This window comes from Fundulus heteroclitus, chromosome 8 (assembly GCF_011125445.2).
Source record: "Fundulus heteroclitus isolate FHET01 chromosome 8, MU-UCD_Fhet_4.1, whole genome shotgun sequence".
Lineage (NCBI taxonomy): Eukaryota > Metazoa > Chordata > Actinopteri > Cyprinodontiformes > Fundulidae > Fundulus > Fundulus heteroclitus.
In genome coordinates this window covers 26,587,815-26,611,464 of record NC_046368.1, presented here as the reverse complement: position 1 = coordinate 26,611,464, position 23,650 = coordinate 26,587,815, and the positions used below count along the sequence as shown (strand labels likewise).

At 40.7% G+C, this 23,650-nt stretch overlaps 1 protein-coding gene across 1 annotated transcript in view; it reads left to right on the top strand.

The window, feature by feature from the left end:
- LOC118556458 (tenascin-like) overlaps nucleotides 1-23,650 on the top strand; it is a 49,736-nt gene that overhangs the window by 988 nt on the left and 25,098 nt on the right. Inside the window, 1 exon segment of the mRNA XM_036140476.1 lies at nucleotides 16,857-17,080. The gene's annotated coding sequence lies outside the window, so the exon portion shown is untranslated.

Genomic DNA, 23,650 nt, shown 5'->3' with positions numbered 1-23,650 from the left:
TTGACTTTAGTAGAGTAAATAAGCTGAGGTACAATTTTCTGTTTCAAGCGTCTTGCAAGTTATATTTAAGTGGGGGTCGCCTGAAGGGTAAAATGGGCTGGGTCCATCGAGGGTGCTTCACCACCCACAGGGTACGGTAGCTAAACATATCTATCTATCTATCTATCTATCTATCTATCTATCTATCTATCTATCTATCTATCTATCTATATATATATATATATATATATATATATATATATATATATATATATATATATATATATATATATATATATATACATATTGGATGTCAGTGGGTGGTATCTCAGTGGGCCAGTATGTCAAATGTATTGAAAGCAGACAACAGTTTGAAGACATTTAGGTAGAACAATACCTTAGGGTCATTTGGCACAGCCAGCTTTTTATAAACAAGAATGTAACATGATACAAAGTATTCCTACCTTAGGAAGCCATCACTACAATTGGTATTCTATGTACCTAGTGCCAGATTGTGAACCCAGAATTTGGCAGGCCCAGGAACTTACTGTTGCCTGCCACCTGGCTCACATGGCACTCAGCTTTGAGGACCAGCCCAGGTGGAGGGGGGGTCCTGAAACCCAGGTGCGATCACCAGGTGCGAAGTGGTAAGTTTCTCTTCCAGGCCTTCCTCCAAGACAGTGCCCTCATCTCTTATCCAGGTGAGGTTCGACATATTCTATGGTCCTTTACCTTCAAGATCCTCAAGTCACTCTTTATCTGAACACTCACCTGAAGCCAATTTGCAATAGCAGGCCCTACTAAGGATTGAATGTGTGAATAAAATATCCACTAGTGGTACTAAAAGGCATCTTTGTCGAGGTGATAATTCAGTAGTTTGTGCTTCACCAATAAGTTTCTGAAGCTGTTTGTGGTGTTCCGGGATCTGAATGCGTAGTTGTGGAGAGGAAGGTGTCTAGTTTGGGAATCTTCCAGTCTCATCTTCCCTGAAATGGTAAATGGCCTGCACTTCTATAGTGATTTATCAAGTCCTGAGGACCCTAATGCTCTTCACACTACATTCAATAATTCCCGCACAAATTCACATGCTGGTGGTGGTGAGCTACATTATAGCCACAGCTGCCCTGGGGCAGACTGACAGAAGTGAGGCTGCGATTCAAACAGCGCCACCGGACCCTCTGACCACCGGCAGCAGACAAAGTGGGTAAAGTGTTTTGGCCAAGCAGAGTTGAATGAGTAGTCTGATGCGTTGTTCATTAATAATATCAGGATGGAGCATGAACAATAGGCTAATAGCCTTGTCCATCACTTTCCAACTTTCATATTTGGTCTTGAAACTGGTTGAAGACCACAAAAGACGAGATATTGCCTGCAAGCAACTTGAATGCGCTTAATCTGTAGAGGGGATGTGCAAAGTCCTGGAGATAGGATGAGTAGCTCCATCAGTTAGCAAAGCTTAACGTAAATACCACCTGGGCACCTCCCTTCTAAGGTTTGCTGAGCCCTTCTAACTAAGCGGAGACTCCAATGTAAAGCCAGAATTATCTGGTGAGTGGATAAATCCCTTCTGGTCTTGACATACGTCTGGAAACATGTTGGACCCGTTCTCAGGGCAGGGTATCTGGGGGAGGGAGGTCCTTATGAACATGACCTCAGATCAGCAACAGACAACCGATGGATGAATTAAGTGGATGGATGGTGTTACGAGAGGCGATTTGAAATAAAAAAGTATTGGTTTATGGAATTATTTGTGTCTACTAATTACTTGTGTTGTGCATACCTGTGACTAGTTCTGGGAGAAATGCAAGTTTATCACCTTTAGGTCTTAAGATGCAACAAGTGGTGATTTCTTTAAATAACTGTGATGTTGCTTACCCCAACAAAATAATAAAAGGTAATAAAAGGTGTTCATAGTGAAAGTTTAAATAAACAAAATATTGAAAAAAACCTGTCCTCAATAACAACTCCTGGCATGTAATAGGGATTGGCCTTTGAAAAATGCAACTGGTGCATCTCTAATTGTGCAGTTATATTGTCAGAGCAAATCACCACACGGCAATATGACACATCATCCTCCACCACCCTTCCACTTATTCCACACGCATGTGTGTAATATGTAAACATGTATGTCATAACTAATTCTGAACATTTTCTCAGTTTGCAAACGCGACAATACAACTTGCTTAGAAGATATATATTAAACAAGATTACCGCAGTACGGTTTTTAAACATAAAAACTCTGTAAAGAGAAATTGTTCTTGCTTTGCATTGTGGATAAAATGTTGAGCAAATCTGAGAGCCGAATTCAGATTTTTTTGCAACGGTTTAAAAAATAAACAGTTAATTTTTGAAGAGCAGCTTCGGATTTATTCAACCAAATATGAGATATTGATCTAAACAGCATCATTTGAGGTTGGAAAACTATCAAATTGTCAAGTTAAAAGATGAAAAGTTGAACATGTGAGCTGACAAATACACAAAAAAAAAAAACTTTACAAAAAGTTTTTGTAAAGTTATTGTGAAAATTGCTCACATTCCTGCCTTGCCTGGATGTACAGAACTATACAGTTAGACAGAAAGTTTGCCTTTATAACAAGCCAAGCACTGCAGACAGATGTGGACGTGACGGGGGTGGAGAATTTTTCCACGAGGATTTCCAACCACGAAATGTCTGATGTCAAACTTGGAAGTGTTTCGCCTGTGTGCAGCAGGAAGGCAGTGGGTTCTCTGCTTGCCACATTTCTGGCATATGCATTGTGCGGATGACTATGTTTCCTTTCTTATTGCAAGGCATGATTTGGCAGCCAGATAGGTGTGAACTGGAACATTAAGAATTTGAGTCATACCCCTTCCTCAATACAAAGGTTACTTCACTGTTCACACTTGGTTTTGCCCTTGGAAATTTTTGAATTTTGTCCTTTTCTATTCATAAAGTGACAAATTGCATTTCCTCTGTACAATATCCACATGTTTTAAGGCAAAGACATTATCTGAGCAATAGACAGAACACTGCAGAATCTTGCGAAAGCATTTATACTTTAAGTGGAATAAATTTCATACATAGTTTCCAAAATGTTAAAAGGTCTGAAAAGTGTAAAGTCAGCCTCCTTTAACTGAATACAATAGACATATCCTATCTTGTCTCACAGTGGGGGAAATGCAGCTGTAGGAGCAGCAAGGAGTAGATTTTAAACATAAGAAAAAACACTGTAGTCATTTAAAATAGCATACTTAAGAAATTAAAGATGTGTGCAACCGAGTAGGATGATTCTCATCTTGATTCTGCAATCGCTAAACCAGGACTTTGAAAAATGCACTACAAGATATATTTTCTTTACAATCATCGCTGCTCAATCTCTACAGGATTTCAAATACAAAGGGCCATTTATTTATTTATTGTTAAAAAAAAAACATAATAGAGAACAGAAAAAAAAAACTGAATGGCTTGAAAAATATAACCCAAACAGAATACAGATATATGTACGCAGCTCCTGGACAGACTAAATGAAATTTTCCTGCACTCATAGAGACTCCAAGTACACAACAAAATGTATTTAAGGGCCAAAAAGTGGATTTTGCATGATATGTCCCCTTTAACCAAACACCAGGAGCAATCTTGACCTCTTCTTGATTACATTTCATGTGAGTTCCAGTAATGAATTGTGCAAACAGACACAAGGTACAACGTTGTTTACCTTAATGTGGCCTATTTATACAGATGCTACAGCTCAACTGACTTCTCCAGTAGCTAGTTGAGCTTTTGCTGTTGTGCACAGTGCACCGAATGTCTTCTTCGTGGGGTGTTTTGCATGCTTTGGTTGAGCTGACCGCTCATTATCACTCATCTCATATTTCTCCCAACGGGTGATGACGGTCGGAGTCAGAGATTAAGCTCCTGTGCAAACAAACGAAAAAAATCGTTAAATCCAAACGATAACACCGAGGTGTTTTGTTTTGCCAAGTGTCCCCATTAAACATCATTTTGAAGGACGAAACTACTGTTTAGAATACGTGAGAGTCTTCCTTTCATTCCTTTCTCTTGACGTCAGGATCTTTCCTCGATCAATCCACTGCGAAGGTAAACATTTAGTCACAATATAACATGTGGGGACGGTATGACTACGAACAGCTGCATGCAGCTGTCCTTCTGCTGACTCACTCTTGAAATGAAGAGGGCTCCTTAAGTTAGAATGATCCTATGGCATCATGAGAATAAAATGTTTTTAGGGTTTCATGAATATGTTTACGCGGCAGTTCCACCAGTAAGCCTACAGTAGTCTTTGTCGTGGGTTAAATCATCACTGAACTGAACTGTATTTACAAACCGTGGAAACAAATTTCAAAAACAAACTTAGAAATTAACAAAGCCAAACCCAGCAAAAATAAAACAGATCATATATAAAATTCTAAGATGTAATATATGCCCCTTGCAGAATTCCTCTGTTTTTGCTTTATTTATTTTTTTATCAGATTTTCGTTTCCGATCATCAAACTGTCAATAAGATCAGGGACGGATAAATTCTGTAAATGCAAAAAATATTTTTTTTTAAATTAAGGGGGAAAATATAATCATACCAGCTTGGCCCTGTGTGAAAAAGTAACCCCATGTTTCAGTAAAGAAATGACTGATAATGTCATGGTCTGCACAGTTTTTGGGTTTTGTCCTAGCATTTCAGTATCTTTAGATTAGGTTTTATTGCTTGTTTGATATTGCAGTCTTTTCTTAGTTATTCTATTTTTTTTCCTTACGTCAAGGTTTTCCCCTGGTTGACCTGTCTTTCTTATATTTATTAGATCAGTCTGGTTTCAGGTCCCTTCTGTACAGTCTTTAGTTTATTCCCTGTGTCTAGTTTTCCTCAGTTACATTTATTCTCTTCCTTGTTCCCGTGTTGCTCTCTCTCGCCCCGTGTTGCCACTCGCTCTCTCCTCAGTTTTCCCTCCAGCTCTTTCTCCACACCTGCCATCAATTAGTCAATCAACCTCCCAATATTTAAGCTCCTCTCATGTTCCACTCACCGCTGGTTTCTACTGTTTGCTTCATGTTATGGCACACTCGGGGCCTTCATCTGTGTCCCAGATATACGTTTTTGTTTTTGCTCTTGCATCCTCTAGTGTTTTTGTGAGTTTAGGTTTGAATTAAATCCACCAATAATTTCTGCATTTGGGTCCAACAACAACCACTGCATAGTATCACAGATTAACTGCATTTCTCTGTTCACTCACCGAATCCAGGCCTGATTAATACTGGACTGGAAAAATCAAAGAATCACTTCATATTATCCCACAAAACCTGTGCGATAAGATGACGTAGGCTAAAAAGAACCCCGAAAAGAAATCCAAAAACAGATAAGGCACAAAGTTATGGACATCTCTGTTTGGAAAGAATCAAAAATCTTCATTGTCATTTTGTAAACCTAATGAAGTTTTGGTGTGCCACCGGCTCAGAATTCACACATAACACACAGGCACGAATAAGACATAATGATCAAGTCAAATCCACCGACAACTGCACTGACGATTGAAAAAGCTAGAAGCGTGGAAATAGTCCTTAATGTCTGATGATAAGATTTAAATGTTCGAGTCAAAAAAGACAGACAGCAGTCACTTTATACACAATGTAAATTCTGCACAATTGCATGAATGTATCAGACAAAACACTCCCTGAGAAGTTGAAACGTTACAAATCAATTTGTAAGACTTAAAAAAGAAAAGAAGCAGTTTCCAGCTTTAGAATTAAAATGGAAAACGTATTCCTGGTCTGAGCCAGACTACAAACCTGAAATATGTTATGTTCTGGTGGTCCTCTAATCTCTTCTGTGCATCTGATGAGGTCAAAGCTGTAAATTGGGAACTGGTCAATTTGCACATCAGTCAGCAATGGACTGAATGTGGTGTTTTCATTGGTTAAATATTTCATTACTCCTGGCTAGCTCTCTGACTTTAACCACATAATTTACAGTGTATAGAGATTTAATTTGCAAGCGTTTTGTTTAGTCTTTTTTTTTTTTTTTCCAGTTTCAGCCTCACATCAAATTTAGGGCATTACTTCTCCACTAAACAATGCAGATTTGTGTTTGATTGTTCCTCATTTATCAGAGACAGCACAACTGCCACTGAAGAAAGCGTCGCCACAGTGTGAGAATAATTAAAGCTCCCCCCCCTGTGTTTTTTTCCATAAGTCCATGTCCAAGTGGAGACCGCAGAGTTCCCTCAGCTGCGCGTATAAAAGCACTGAGTAGTTGCTAACAGAGGCCAGGCTGAGCAGACCCTGTGAAGACCATCCATCTCCCACAGTGGCAGAATCTCAGCTGGATGGAATTAGGTAGGTCTGCCAGCCGAGGAGGCCCTTGGTGGAGCCACAAAGGCTGTTCTAGCTGGGAGTCGGCGTTGGTACGCTGCAAGGTATTCTCTTTCAACTGCAATAATAAGCAAAAACACATAACAAATGAACTGAAACAAGAGTTTCCACAGACCAATGAGACTGTGGGAATGACTCAGTGTTCAAACCTGCTAAAAACCTGAAATACAACTACATGCAGTCACATTCAGTGAATTAGAAGCTGCATTTCTAAGAGTCTTGTTTGTCAGATCAAAAGCACCTTTTGAAAAAATAAACTTTAAGCTGTTATTAAACATTGTTTTCATTAAGCACCCATTTCTGCTTAAAACATGTTGCTTCTTAATTGGTCATCAGATGTGATATTTTAATCTTAAATGCTGTGGTTTTTAAGTTGTTTTTTTTTTTAGCTGGAGGTGGGAGAAAATCATAATTAACAGAAATAAAGGCTTTTCTACATCCTCGGTATATGTTAATCTATATAATGTGTTTTCTTTAGTGAACTAAGTTACAATAACATTCCAATTTATTGAATATGACTGTACATTTACAAGATTTTGGATACTATCTGTGATAGCGTGTCATTGATTTAAATAGAATATCCAAACCAAGATTATTTTTTTTATTTCTTTGACACTGGTGAGGTTTTTTCACAGTAGGCTGACAGGAAATGGGGTTGAGAGAGCGGGTGAAACGTGCAGCAAGGTCCACAGACTGGGACTTAAACCTGGGACAGCAACATCAGAGACGGAGGATTCAGAACACGGTTAATGTGCTCTACCCCTGCCCCACCACCGCATCCCCAAGCCATGCTTTTATTTGTCCCTGATACAGGCTAAAATCATTAGACAGAAGAGCACCAGTCTGACACTACATTAAAATGAACAAAACCCAACGCTGTGTACTGTACATGCCCAAAAATCAATAGCTTTGAAGTGCAGGAAAATAAAACACATTTCATTAGCTTCACATACACCCAGGCAAAATATGCTGTTTGCCCCTCTTCCATCAGGCAGACATTTCAGGAACGTCAAGTCCAAAACCAATATGGAGTGAATTTGGTTCCAATATTGTTGCACGCAAAGAACATGTTTTATTTTGTTCCAATTTTCCATTTACAAAACGTGTTTTTTTAATTTTTATTTCCATTTACAAAACAAGTTCTTTGCTTGCAACAATATTGGAACAAAATTCATTCCATAATACAGTAACATGTCATCTGAAAACTTTAAAGGATATATGTCTCACGCCTTAGATAAACTCGTGCCTTGCTCCTGGTGACGATGCTTTACACTTTACTGGCCAAGATTGTGTGCACAACAAGAGGAATTTAATGTGATTTCAAGCGCTCACAGTGTACATTAAAGTATAAATATATAAAGCTAGGAGGAAAAATAATAAGAATAAAAGGAACCTTGTGTACAGTATATGTATGTTTTTATATAGAGAAAAGAAAAAAGGCAGTTGGTGGTAGTGCAAATACGCCTATTTTGTTTCACAGCATTGTGGCTGACCACTAAGCTGTGTGGTGTTCAATGTTCATCAGCGAGACAGCCTAGATGTTTCTGTGGTGGCTGTTTCTTTTTTTTATATATGTATAACAAATAACAAATAGGCCTGCACAGTGGCACAGTGGGTAGCGCTGTTTCCTTGCAGCAAGAAGGTCCTGGGTTTAAGTCCAACCCTGGGTCTTTCTGCATGGAGTTTGCATGTTCTCCCTGTGCATGCATGGGTTCTCTCTGGGTACTCTGGCTTCCTCCCACAGACCAAAAACATGACTGTTAGGTTAATTGGCTTCTCCAAATTGTCCTTAGGTGTGAGTGTGTGCATGAATGGTTGTTTGTCCTGTTTATCTCTCTGTGTTGCCCTGCGACACACTGGAGACCTGTCCAGGGTGTACCCCACCTCTTGCCCAGTGAATGCTGGAGATAGGTACCAGCACCCCCTGCGACCCCATGAGAGATTAAGCGGTTTGGAAAATGGATGGATGTATAACAAATAGCACTATACAGCACTGGCCTGAAGGTAAAGGTCTAAACCATTCGTGTCCAGAATATGTGGTGTCTGCATAAATGTTAGCTGGCCTTTTTTTGACCCTATACCTGTACTGGATGGAGGGAAGGTCAGCCCCAATGATCCTCTCTGCGGACCTACTACTTTGCTGCAATCCGGACCCGTTTTGTAGATGAGTCAAACCCGCAGGAAGTACAGTCACTGCTGGGCTTTCTTCCAAACAGTATCAATGTGCGAAGACCACTGAGGAAGGGTGGTTTCAAAGAGAGGGTGAGGAGAGGCAGTGTGGGGGGAGTTGTAAAGAAGTCCACTGTCTTTTCCACAGTCTTGAGTGAGTTAAGCTCCAGATGGTTCTGACTGCACCAGTGGACCAGCCAACCCACCTCCCCTCTGTCTGCAAGGCTCTTCACTGTCCTGGATCAGACCAGTGACAGTGGTGTCATCCTCAAACTTCAGGAGGTTCACAGACGGGTCCACTGAGGTGCAGTCACTTGTGAGAAGAGTGGTGCTGGTTCTTGCATGGGAGAAGATGTTCCCCAGCCTCACCTGCTTCTGCCGGTCTGTCGAGAAGCTGGTGATCCACCGACAGGTGATGGCTGACAGTCTGAGCTTCGTGAGCTTTTGGTGGAGGGCGTCAGGGTCGATGGTGAAGACAGAGCTAAAATCCACAAACAGGACCCTGGCGTATGATCTATATGGTGTAAGTCTGCATTTTTTTGTAGTAGTTAAATGTTATCAGGTGTTGTTGGGCAACGAAACAGATATAGTTTTTTTTTTTGGTTCACTGATGTGGGATTTAATCTAGAGTGTTGAACATTGGCTTGTCTTTATTGTTGAATTTTGCAACAGTGCAGTGTTGCCAGGTGCCTTCAGGGGCACTAAACCTGGGAGTTACAAGTCTAGCTCCCCCTAGTGGCTGAAAGTTAGACGGGGCTGTTTTAAAAGTCAGGAAACCGTAACAGCGAAATGTAATTAGTTTATTTGAAAATGTGGCTGAGAAGGTCAAATGTTACTGTATCTCTGAGTCTTTCAAAAACCTTTGTGCAGCTAACCACCCCGACTCCAAAAATTACACATTTTATAGTAAAGAGATCACTGGTGTGTGTCGGCGCGACAAAGAAGGTGAAACATATCATCATCAGTGCTCTCTTTACTTCTTTGTGTCATTTTAATAGGTAATGATGATTTCTTTCTCACGCGGGCAAGTCTGTTAACTCAGGTAATGAAACCAATGGAAAGAGAGAATGAAGCACCACTGAATTAATAGGAGGGCATTGTCTACACCACCACTGCACACATTCCTATTTTACAGCTTTTTATTGCATTACTATTAAAGAAATTACTGTTGGGATCTCTCACGTTGTACAACAAAACATAGTTAAAAGGGATAATGTCGCTGTTCTTGGAGGTGTTTGACTGGGATTGTTGATCAGTCTGTCTTTGTCCAAAAGTTAATGCTGTCCATCTATTACTGAGGCATTTTAGCCCGAATGAAGTCAATTTACTTTGCTATAAACTTTCTGCCTGCCTGTAATTCTGAATCTTTATCTTCCCTGCCCATAATTTTTGATTTCACCTTTTCTATTGCAACCCACTGATGGACCACAGTATAAGTTTAGATAGAATAAGAATATCCTTTAATGTCCCTAACCTATTGCGTGTTGAATGAATATAGGTACGGACAGAACTTGGACATCAGAAGTTGTTCTCTCTGTCTTGGGACCAAGGTAAATGCAGTGACAGCTGCTTTACTGGCAAATCGGGGCTCCGGAAGAACCATGTGGTGAGAGATCAAAAGAAAGTGATCTAAGTGAATTTCCTGTACGCTATGAAAAACTGCAGAATGGCATCTTGACAATTTAACCATATTTTATGGATGTATATTAAATGTCAGGGGCCTTCGTATGTGTTCCTTTTTCGGTGGTATGATTTGTGTTTGTTGTGGCATAAAATCCGAAATAGGATTTTTTTTTTAATGGAAATGGATGATTTAGCTAGCTTTAGCTAGAGGTAGCAGCAGTGATAAATAATTTTCATTTAACTGTTTGCAAACGTTGACAGTAAGTGCAGATCATTCACAGTGTCACGCGCGCTAAACCCGAAACTTCTGCCTTGATTTGTCGGTCCTGTAATCCGTAAAGCGCACAGGCTCATTAGAGCTGCCACAGTGGGTCAAGAAAGGGAAGTTATCGGCGTGCCGCCTGCGGCCTTTCCATCCGAGCCTCGCTCAAACGCGATCAGACGCTTTCGGCAAATGTGATGGCAAGCCTTAGGAATGACCGGAGGAAGGTTTGAGATGCTTCAGAGCCTTATTTGTTCATGTTAGAGGGAGGTGCAACATCTCTGATCTGGTTAGTATCAGCGTGTGGCCTGTGGTTGACCCCGCGTTAGAATGTGAAGATGTAATGTCACACTTGAGGAGGCAGGGCTCCATTTTGTCTGTGTCAAGTAATTGGATGTCCCTGAGCGAACCAGTGTTAGGCTGATGACAACTAACTGTATTTGGAAGTTCATGGACAACCAGCTCTACCACACCTGGGCTTTTGTTGGCATTGTTTCGTTATATATGCGCATTTGGGTTATTCTTTACCGTAATATCATACTGGTAACTTGCACTGATTAGCAGCAGTGGACTGACTGCGACCATCAAACATCATAAGTTTGCAAGATTTATGTTGGGCCCTAAAAACTAATGAGGTCATCCAGGAGCAAACCCCTCTGGTCTGCCGTGTTTACAAGATTCTAACAGTTTGCTGATAATAAATCAGGTAAACATTCTGGAAAAAAAATGAAATCTTACTTCCAGATAAACAGATGTGCTTCTACGGAGAGATAAAAAAAATCACGGGTTTATTCCCAAGTTTGTAAATCCATCAAAGTTAAAGCTGACAGCAATCTAAATCAGGGGGTGAATAAGAAAATGTAGGCCCCTTTGAGAGCTGTGTCTGTGCAATGCTGGATCAAAGTGGATTTAATAAATAAAAAATAAGACAACACATGTCTGTTCCTGGTTAAAGTCTCGAAAAGGACTCCAAACCAAACTTCCCCACTCTTCTCAACTATATGTTTGCTTTAACATAAGCGAGTACAGAGAAGAACTAGCTTTTGTTGTTAGTTTGTTCATCAGCATGTCATCAGTTTTGATTCTGATAATCAGTGATGGTTTTTCATATGGGCAGCTGCCCAGGGTGGTAATAGAAAAAGGGGAGAGCGCAAGCAACAGAAAATAAAATATAGGTTATTATTCAGGTACACCTTGCAGACATTTTCTATTGCTTTTATACCGGTGCAGTCAATAGGGCGTTGGTACGCTGTAAGGTAGCCCCCCACCCCCACCCCCCCAACCCCCTGGGGCCCCATTCAGCACCACCAAGATGCACAAGTAAACGTGGTATTACTGTTTGATTTGAAAAGCTCACATTACATATTCTTAAAGGATCATAGCGTAAGTTTCAGTATTTTTGCAGATGTCTGCCCCCTGTGGCGACAGGTTGAAATAACAGTGGTGTTGTGCGCGTGCATAGGAGTAGAGGAAAAGCATCTGCTGCTGCAACTGCACAGGTATTTTGTTTAGAGGTTTAATGTCTTCTGAGATAAGAAAGCTATAAATATTGAAGTTAGCCCATGTTCTCTAGCTAATGCATCGATTACGGCGGCGACTCAAGAAAGAAGCGAGGTGAACGAGAGCGCCCAGCGTGTCTCAGGCACGCCCAGAGGATTTGGCCTGAATCACTCTCTCATGAACTGACTAATTCAGCCTATAGAGGCAACTGCGATAAATAGAGGGTTACCCATTTTACATGTTGGGCAATTGTAAGGGCATAAATGGGGAAGAAAAGAAATAATATTTCACTTTAAAACTTGCACCACACACCTTTAACCTTTTAACAACATCTGTTATTGTACACCTAAACTCCAAAAAGTTGTATGTATTAGGTTCTGGAAAGTATTATGATCCAAGTTCATAATTCAAATTCTGGAAAGTCATCTGTATGTTCAGAAAAAGTAATGTGTAGATTTTAGAAAGTAACTAAGTAACTAATTTGGGATAGTAAGCTGTAAATTAACCAGCAAGTCTTGGTAGTTCCAGGACAGGTATCTGTAAGGTTGTATATGTTTCAGAAAGTTGTCTGGAGGTTCCAGAAAAGTGACTTGCAAGTCCCATTAGAGTAGCATATAAATATGAAAGTCATCTACAGCTTTAAAGAAAGCAGTATGTAGGTCTCAGAAAGTAGCTTGTCATTTCTAAAAAAAAGTAGGTTTAATAAGTAACCAGTAAGTTGCAACATTTACGTTTCATACAGAAGGAAAATAATCTGTAGATTCCAGAAAAAGAAACAATGAAATGCCAGGAAAGATTCAGGCTAAAAGTCCCCTCATTATTAACTTTGCAGGCTCTAGGAAAGTGTAGGCGGCAATAGATTTCAAGGAGTTAAAACAGCATTCTACTTCTTTTTTATGTAGTTTTAAATAAATAGTTAAAGCTAATCTTATTTGTCCCACTGATTTTCATGTTTCCTTGTTTTAAGGTCAGACCTAAGGTTTGGAGTATGAAGTCAAACTATCAGCATGACTGTACAAAAATTAATCAGCTATGTTCATCATGATTTTTAATTAGTTATTTAGTGTCTTACTCTGACACTCCAAAGTAAAATAAAATAAAAACTGCTGTTTTTTGTGGCCAGAGCAGGAAATATAATGTTTTTTTTTACTCAAAATGTGATATTGTCAATGCAAGGAACATCTTTAATCAGGTTGTTCTCAGAGGATAAGAAAGAGTGGGTAAGTTATGGTGGTCAGTAGGTAAATTTAAGACTTTTCTGACCTTTTCACCTTTCTTTTCCTTGTTGCTTCAAACCCAAAAGGATGAAATTAACTCCCATGAAATTCGAGACAGACGTCTGCGATCCCTAGGGTAAGAACAACAAGACGTTTAAAGATTTCTATACCTTTCATCTCACTATACAATATCTTTACACGTTTAGTAATAAGTCTCAGCACACTAGTACAGTACAATAACAAGGGGAATATGGCAAAAACATACGTACTAAATGCTGTAATGCCAAGAAATACGTTATAGGCATAGAGACAGACTTGCTATGTAGACGTGCTTGCTTAGGTGTTTTATTCCATTCTTGGCAGACATTCCTCAGACTGAAGGTGTAATTATTCATGTCCTGTGTTCATAGTTTTAACAGCAGTGGCCTGCAAATATGGATTGATTTGAACCCTAAGTGCTGTAAATGCTGTCTTGCAGAGTGTAATACATCTGAAACACATGTGAAGGCTTGAATTCCAGCGCAGTGCCATCTGTTTACTGTGTTCCACCCACATTTTCTTATTTTTCCTGGTTCTTCTTTAGATCACTTCCTGGGGACTTGTCCAGTAAAGGAGACAAGTCTCATTTGACGAATGGTTTGAGGAATTTATCCTTCTTTGAAAAGAAGTGCTTGAATACTGCTTCAGCGAAAGTATTCCAACTTCTCGAACTTCGTCTACATTTTGGCATGTAGACAAAATGTAGACGTTATGTAGACAAAATGTAGATGTTATGTAGACAAAATGTAGATGTTATGTACTTCTTATCTACTAAAGTAACTACTTACGTTACTTTAATGTAGGTATTAAAGTACAAACTTGAATGCCTTTTTAGGAGATTGTGATAGACTGACACAGGTTAGTACATAACTTGGAGGTAAATACCACTCGTTTCTAGTTTATAGCCTTGTGAACAGATTTACCTACCTGAGCTGTGGATCTATGCAGCTCCTCCAGAATGACCACGAGCCCCTTGGCTGCGTCTCAGATTAATGGACCCCCTTAGCCAAGGTATGTAGACAACCTCTGAGGCCTTCAGAGAACTGGTCCAACTGGATGTCATTTAGGGTTTTAGAGTGAATGAACATTTAAAAATATGTTTTCCATCTTCCTTTTGTGTCCTTGTAAAGAAGGGGACCAAAGAGTTAGCGAAGATAGAAGATAGATATAATTATGGATTAATTGTAAGAATTCCCTCATTGACTCATTAGTTGAGTTAAAAGTCAAAACTCAGTTTTTTTGTAAGGTGACAGATTTGTAGAAAGTGTTTGCGAATAATTCTGCAATGAGGTGTACATATATCATTGATTTTCCCTGCAAGGTCTTATAGTAAAGACAAGAGTTTCTTGTCTTTCTTGCAATGCAAAGTGACAAAGCTGCTTAGCTCATGTGGGCTTTTAGCGTAATCTGGATTTATTCTAGGTTCGTTTTCCTCTTTCTCGCCGCTTTGTCACTTTAAATTTTCTACATTTTGCTGTAAGAAAGCAGCAGGCGTAAATATTTCCCGACTTTATCTCACAAAGAGGCATTGTTTAGCGAGAGAGCTGCTATGAATAATATATAACATGTAAATGAGTAAGCGTAGATTTCTAAAAGCGGCAGAACTGAACCAAACATCGCATGACTGAGCTGATTCTTTCTCATACTTTTCTAACAGCATTGGAAATAAAGCAGGGATCCAGCCTCTTTGCATAGGGGAGTGTTGGCTGTTTATCCCAACTGAGCTTCAAGATGCTTTATGATTTATTATTCACATTCATGGTCACATACAATGATATCATTATATGCTGTCGAGCAGCTCGCTTTCCTTATTCCAAGAACTGACACTGCTGCTGTGTTCAAAAAAAAAAAAAAAAAAAAGAATGTGTCTGCTCCCTGCTCATCTCATCTGTTAAATTCAGACGTGTCCATGGGAGAAAAAAAAAAAAGTGTCCGAGCAAGGGGGAAAAAAATGTTTCCTTGAGGAGCCAGAGATGGATTTCAGCCTGTCATTTTAATGATTTATCAGATCAAACCTAAACAGTGCAACCAGGAGGAAGCATGCTGCATTCTTGTGGAGTGAACCAGTTTTCTGCTTAGCCTATTGTGACAGAGCTGGAGAGCGACTGCTATGTTTTTAATGGGACTGAGAGGGGTGTGTATACGTAAAAAGTCTACACACCTTTGTAAAAAATGCCAGGTGTTTGTGTTGCGAAAAAGTATACAAAAAAATCTGAGCGAGATGGATACTTTCAAAACTTTTTCTACCTGTTGTTTGAGCAGGTAACAGTAAGTTAGGAATCAAATAAAATCTTTTAGTGAGGAAAATGGTAAATAATAAAAAAAAATAAAGTAACTTGTAAATTAATGTGGTTGTATAAGTATGCACACCCTGGTATAACTGGGGGTGTGGCTGTCTTCTGACAACCATATTCCACCTCATGGCAAATCGTTCGGCAGTGATCCTCAAAGTTTGGCTCATTTATGGTTATGAAACTAAATGACATAAATAATAATGGCTTCTGGACTTATAAGTGCGATTACAAATAATTGAGGTAAAAAAAAACAACAAGAAGTAGATAAAAGTAAACATTTTGGTGTTTATGCTGTTTGTGCTTTCCTTAGAAGACTGCTTAACTTACTTAGCGTACCCAACTGATAGCTGGGCTCAGTAGTCTTCTTCACTGTTGCCTTGTGGGTCAGAACCTGGAAAGTTGGGTCGGCACTCATTTACAGCGCCTCTGAAGAGCCCCCAAATAAAGTTCAGCCTTCATGGTGGATTTTTCCAGACATTTTCTACGGACTGCAGAGAGCTCCGGATGTCTGATGGTTTTCCTCAGTGACATTAGCAAAAACTGGATGGGCCTCCAAATCTGGTGAAAAGGCAATGAGAAAACTGGTCAGGGAGATTTCTGGCAACCACGGGCTGTCCATCACTTGTGACGAGAATCTCACCTATTCTTCATCCATGGAGGAAATGAGGTCGGGTGGTTAAGATGGAAGCCTGTTCCCATGAAGATGACTGGGTAATCTGGGTCAAATTAGCGAAAGCACGGTCCGATAAAACCAAATTGCCATAATCAATCAATCAACTTGTAGAGACTGTGGGCAATAATAAAAGGTAGAAAATGAGCTCTTGGTCTCCTTTTTTTTTTTTTGCATCATTAAAAACCTGGAGATTTCAACAGGTGTGTGTAAACTTTTTCCATCCCCTGTAGGTCTTCCGTGAATGCACAAACATTTCAGTAGACGTTGCACACGTCACGTATCTGGCTTTAATCAGAAATCATTATAATAAAGTTAAATTTGCTGAAGGTAAACGTCTGCCTGCTGTCTGCAGCCTCCCTTGACTTTCCTCTCATTGCTGGCCTTTCCCCCCTCTAATTTTCCGACACAACCACAAGCTTCGCTCTTTTCTGTCATGACTCCCGGTAACGGTGGCATCTCATTTGAAGGCAGCAGCCCAGCTCTGCATCCATTAGCTGCAGCAGAGAGAGGGAGGGCGGTCTGGGCTGTGAAAGGCAGGGAGGGGGGGGGGGGGGGAATGACGGCTATTTAAGGGCTTTAGTTTACAAAGCAATGGGTGTCTGACCTAAACACTCCTCAGGCTTTAAAAGACATTTCCTCCTACACCGACACTCTCTCTCTCTTTTGCTCTCCTCCTCTCTGCCTTTTTCTTCTTTTTTGACTTCCTTTTTTTTTTTTTTGACTCACTCTCTCTCTCTGTCAGGAACGGAGCTGAGCCTCAGCCTGAGCTGTGAACGCCGAGGGAAGATAAGGAGCCTGGCTGAGGGAGGATTGACAGAGCTGCCTGCCACCTTGCTCGGAGCAGTGACGGAAGAGAGGGAGAGAGCGAAGCATCCTTGTCTTGGGCTGGGCTGGGCTGAATTTTGGGAGGAATCGCAGGAACGCCACGTGTTGAATGCAGATTAGGATTTGATCCCAGCAGCACAGGTAAGAAGAGACATCCATGCATAAGCAAAAGCTTTCCATTGTTTTAATGCTGCAGATGTGCAGAAGTGACTACTCTTTAAAGGGAATGTAGAGAGGTTTCCAATGCTTTATTCCTAGAACGATGTTTGCTCAAGTTGTCAACTTTGGCTTCAGTTCTTGAAATCCAAAGATGAAATAAAAGCAATCCATCCGTGTCCATTGCTGCACAGGGGTCATGAAATCCACATGCATCCGTCTGTCCGTCTGCTGAGGTTTTGCAGCTCCGTGATTCACCACATCACCTTAGGCTGAGCAATTTAGGTTTTACAGAGCAGTCGTTTTTCCACATGTAGCTGAAATGAAAAGAAAAGCGGGGCACCGGGATTCGGCAGCAATCAGAGGGAAAAAATTTCAGCCACTCAGTTCATTAGTTGTGCCTAATTGACGTCCAAATCTGGCTGCAGGGATTTGAAGTAGAGATTATTTCCCCGTTGTGTGGAAAGTTTGAGTCACTGGTTCCACTTCATGCTCAGCTGGTGAGGGTTGGAGTCGTTCTCCTCCGTTCCCACATTTCTTTTAAGCCCCGTCTATAACGTGCATTTTGTCCGTCGCTGAGGAGTTTCTTGCAGCCTCCCTGCTGTGGTGTGTGTGCTGGGATCCCTTAAGATTTTCTCCCAGCCAGCCAGCACACCTCCCCCTAGACGGACAGCTGGGTTTCAGCTTCAGCAGATTCCTACTGCGTGACCCAGACACAAAGGGCCAGAGGTGGATCATAACTCAGCTTCACACACTTCATTGTTTTCTTCTAAAAGGTGTTTAATTAGTGCTGAGCTTCCGGTTGGACGTGACGGCGACAGACGCTTGGCTGGGAAAATGTGAAGGTTGTTGCCGGCGGCCCAGGTTTATAAGTGTATATGTTTCTTTTTATAAGTTCTACCATATTTCACTCTACTTTTATCAGAGCGTGTCATGTTATTTAATACCAAGGTCTGTTTTAGCATGATTGAACTTTGGGTTTTCAAGTATGACTTTTCAAAAGGTATTAGTTTGACAAGATAGTGATTTTTGTGTGAGAGTCCTACTCAAAGCAGCGCATGATTTTGAACTGAAATTAAAAATATACATGGTTTTCTCTATTTATTTATTTTTTTTGCAAAGGAAAAATCTAAAATATGTGCTCCTCAGTGCTTTCCTGTACTCTTCACTCTGACATCCCAGATAAAATCTTGTGACGCTTGCACATAGAGTCCACCTATGTGTGATCTATTCCTAGTTGGTGAAAAATTCTCAGTCACCCAGGTCATGATCAATCAAAAAAAAAAAAAAAAAAGGTTAATAAATAAAACTGAACTTCTATTATGAAGCTGAAAGCGGTTCGCTTCCCATCTAGGACACTTTCTCAATTCAAAGTGTCTGGAGTGTGGAGTTCCAAGCTTAATAGACCTGTTGGCGAGACCTCGTAAGAGCTTAGATCCCAACGATGGAGAGTCGTTAGGCTCATCGTTTGTCTGGCTCGCAGGAGAAATATTGTGGTCACAGGCCTGGAGGTGTGAATTTAGCAGGAATAGAACCTATAGCTGTGTTGTAAGTTTAAACCTGAGCCCTTCCCCTCTGTTTAAGGTTGTTTTTTTTCTCTTTTTACATAAATGGCTTCCTTCACTCCTCTCTCAAACCATCTGTCTTCTCTGTCCAAAATGTGAATATTTTGGTCCTCAACAGAGTGTCTTTTGTCCTTGATTTATTCTTAGTGTACCTGCAGCTGCGAAGGCCTGAGAGGATTGTCAGAGAACAATAGTGAACAAACAGCTTCATGAAGACACAGCAGGCGGGTCAAGGAAAACGCGTTCTGGTCTGATGAGACAAAGATTTAACTTTTTTTTTGTCTCAGAAGCAAATTATCACAGTTATCACTGTGATAACACTGTGAAACATAATGATTACACCATGTTTTTTTTGTTTTGTTCATTGTGGACAGGGAAGCTTTTTAGATCTAATTGGGTAATAGATGAGGCTAAGCAATGTCAAGTATTGAGGTGTCGATAGAGGGCCCAAATGCAGACAGGACATATGCAAGTACATGCTGACAAATGATGCTTAACAAGGAACAGCAACAAGGAAAAGCAGCAAGAAAGAAAAAAAAAATTGCGAAGACAGCATAAGTATGGATGAAGCATAGCATGAGGCAGAGCAGCAAGTATGGCAGGAACAAGACGGGAACAACGAGGAATGACGGCCTAAGCAACAAACCACGGCAAACTGAAGGGCTAAGTTGACGGAGGAAGTGAAGGGGCTGTATCTGGCTCATATCGGTCGGGGAGGTAATTGGTGACAAGGGAACCAAGGTGATTACAATAAACAGAACGGAGTGCTGGTGGGTGGTGACAGCCGCTGAGGCAACGGAGGGAGGAATGTGCACAGAGGGAACATAATCAAGCACAAGGGAAACAGAAATATATCAAAGTTCAGAAAAAACAAAACATAGAACATAACGAAACAACTGAGAAATCTAAAGTAAAAAAATAAAATAAACCATGTATGGAACACAATATGCATCAGACAAAACTAACTCCCACACAGCGCAAACCTGTTTAGGACTGAAAATGACCGGAAAACGGGGCGGAGGTTCACCTTCCCACAGCAAAACCGTCATAAACATACAGTTTGAGCAACAATGGAATGGTTTAAATCAAAGCGAGTCCATTTGTTAGAGTGGTTCAGACAAAGTCCAGACTCAAATCCATTTCAGAGACTTCGGTAGCTTAAAAATCACAATTCATATGTGATCTCCATCCAATCTGCCTGAGGAAATTTTCAGAGAACAGTGGGCAAGAGACATGCAAAGCTGGTAGAGACATACCAAACCACCTATAGCTATACGTGAATCAAAAGGTGCCTCTACAAAGCAGATTTGGGTGGTGGTGGTGGGGGGGGGGGGGGGGGGGGGGGGCTGGGCTGGGCTGAAGAGCAAAGCACATCACACTTTTCAGATTTGTTGCACAAATTGATAACAATGAGTGTAATGAACTACTTTGTGCTGATTTCTAACATAATATTCTGGTAAAATACAGCAAAGCTCACGGTTTTACTGTCACAAACTCTGAAAAAAGCTCAAAGCTATGAATCGGTTTTGTGGTGTAGTAAGATTCAAAAGGCTTTGATCACATACGTTATTCGGCAGATATCTAGAAACAGCTTTTATTTGAGAAAAAAAACAACTCTGCTGCTGGTCTCTTACTTTCTCGGGCTCCCCCTCAGTAGAGCGTAAAACTTTACGTCTCCTCTGACGAGGCGTAAAGTTAGCGAAAGCTCATCAGTTAATCAGTTGCTAAAAAATTTTTTTGTATCATTGTCTCAGCTACAGCGACTGCTCCTGTTATTCTGGTGCGAGACCATTAGCAGCTGTGCCAGATGTTAAAAGGATCTAGATTTCAGAATGCATGGAAACAAAAAATATGCGCGCAACCAATACACAAACCCCCCCCCCCCCCCCCCAACCGGAGCACTTGTTTTGTGCTGACTGCTTTGCCCTGGCACTCTTCCGTTATTGTTTCCAATCAGGAGTGTGTTCAGACGTGCTGTGATGCATGGTGTGTGTGCGTGTGTGTGTGTGTGTGTGTGTGTGTGTGTGTGTGTGTGTGTGTCTGGCGCTTTGTCACCAAATCAGAACCAATTTAAAAGACATGATAAAAATCTCCCATGCATTTGCACTTTGAGGTTAACTAAATGCGTCTTTTCACTGTCTGGATACATCACAAGTGCCTTCACGGATTTTTTTTCTCTCTTTTCCTTGACTTTGTAAAACAGATGTCATCAGTCCAGGGCCAAAATTCCCAATTTCTTTCTATTTTTTTTTTTTCCACGTGGGAAAGTTTCCTTTTTGCTGCCAACATGGGGGAAAAGGCACTAAAACTACGATGAACTGATTATAGCTTACCGCAGCAGGTTATATCGGCGTTTCAGTTTCTCCCTTAATTGTCTTACCATGTCTGAGTGTCACAGGAGATGTCCTTGGTTCACCTCAGTCCTGCTCTGAATGATGTCGTCTGGGCTTTTTATTGTAACCAGTGGTGTTTGCGCGCACGTCGCAGACTCATCACATAAACACAGAGTCTGCATGTCTCCAGAAAGTGGCACTTGCTTTTTAAAACAACGCCGAAAAAATTCTGGTTAATTTGAAATCATGATAATATCAATCTTTTTTTTTTCTCTCCGCAGACTGTAACATTGGATGGCATTTTAAAAATGTGGAATAAAGGCTGTGAGTGTCACAAATTAATTACAGGGAGATGTTTTAAAGCTGTAAGCTGAGAGGAATTAACCGGAGGAGTGGAAACGGTGTCACTTCAGAAGTTTACTGGGCACCAGCAGACAGCTAAAAAGGTTGGGATCATACAATGTCATGCAGTTCTAATACTGCCACGGGTCAAATGGACTGACAACGAATTGTACTTGAGCTTTTTTCTTAGTTGCAGATGCCTTTTTTAAATGATTCATTAGCCCACAGCATAAGGATATGTCACTACATGCTCGACGTTATGCCCGCGTCTTACATAGCCTGATTTCTAGCCTTCTGTTGCGGTCGGGGTAGGCTTTCCGGCTGCTCTGCCTGCTATATGAGCTGTAGGAGCTTCACCGAGGAGCCGGAGCCACGGTCATGGGAGAAATAAACTTCCCATATCAGTCTAGACAGTCACAGGAAAATAAGTGGAAAATGGAGAGTGCTTACATTGTACTTTTCTAGTCTTACCAGCCACTTGAAGCCCTTTTACTATGAGTCCAATCCACCCACTCATGCACGCACATTTGTACACCAATACACAGTAACAGACTCGCTATTCAAACCAGACATGGTGTTGGACTGGCTTGGAGCCTGTCTGCTTGTCTGTGTTTCTTTTCTGGACTTCCATCTATGGAGCTTTCTGCCATTACCCTTCTCTAATATAGAAAGTATTCCTGGATCAGTGCTTCTAGGCTCTTTTTGTGTCTATGCTCTGTCTTCTCAAACCCCTCGTTGGTCATGGCAGAGGGCTGTTCACACTGAGCCTGGTTCTGCCGGAGGTTTCTTCCTGTTAAAGGGGAGTTTTACTCTCCACTGTCGCTACATGCATGCTCCGTATGAGGGATTGCTGCAAAGTCAACGACGCAATGCAGGCAACTATCCGCTGTGGCAACGTGTTCATCCAGTAGGAGTGAATGCTGCCAGTCAATTACTTAATGCATTCTGTTGGGTTTCTTTAGATACAAAACCAATGTGTCCGTATTTTTTGATAGGATTGACTTTGTAAATTGCCTTGTGTTGCGAATTGGTGCTATATAAATAAAATTGCATCAAATTGAATAGTTGCATTTAAAATATTTACTGATAATGAAAAGCCTTGAGTAGGCAGTAAACCTCCTCTGGAGCAAGATGGAGATCCAGACCGTGAAGAACTTGCTGCTCACAGCAGAAGGTGATCGGCAGGATGGCAGGCTAGGTGAGAATCTGGGAAACAGGCTTGGGTCATGCATGGAAACTAGAAGGAAGGGTAGGTGTGAGACAGGGACTTGGCAAGGCAGGAAAATCCACAGGACATGACCATGGTCATCAACTTGGTCCTAAACTTGGCATCAGGTAAGGAAAACCATTAGACATCTACTAACTCAACACTCAATAACCAGGATGGTATATAAAGGTGGAGGAACAGGTGTAGATGCTATGCTTGATTGCTGTGTGGCTGAGAGGTAGTCAGGCAGCTGTGGTGAATGATCCTTAATGACTGCATAAAGAGGAGGAATGGCAGGATGCATGCAGACAGACGGGTCAGGAACATAACCGAGCCAGAGGCAATTCAGGGAGAGTTCAGAAGTTTCAGTGCACATATCCAGAATTTGACTCGGGATTGTACGATGCTCAAAATTTGTTTACTTATTCAATAACACAAAAACACAATCATGCAGTAATAAAAATCAAACACTGCAGCATAGAAAACACACATGAACACACTATAAAAAGCAGTCAAATTGAGACAATAAGTGATCTATCTATCTATCTATCTATCTATCTATCTATCTATCTATCTATCTATCTATCTATCTATCTATCTATCTATCTATCTATCTATCTATCTATCTATCTATCTATCTATCTATCTATCTATCTATCTATCTATCTATCTATCTATCTATCTATCTATCTATCTATCATAGATGTAAGCCATACACGGATATTTAGCAAATTTTACATTCATCATAACAATCCAGTGAGCCTGTTTCTGCGATTGTGTGATTTATTCTTTACCTTGAATGCCACAAACTATCTTTGCCTCTGCAAAGTTTCCAGAACTAAGTTTTTAGATTTACAGCTTCCTGTCACATCCCAGCCCACTCAACAGATGTGTGAGAAGTCGTGAAACTCCGACTCTTTTTATATCTGTTTTTAAATAAAAACAATAGCAGAAATGCAGGCAAGGGTGACGGGATGAAAGGGAAGTGAGGCTAAAGGTGGGTATAGTAAAAGAAGAAGGTTAGACTGAGGAAAGGTGTTTAAAGGCACCAGGTTGAGAACGATAAATTAAGTGGTTGTATTTCAAGAAACAGTTTAGTTTTGTATCT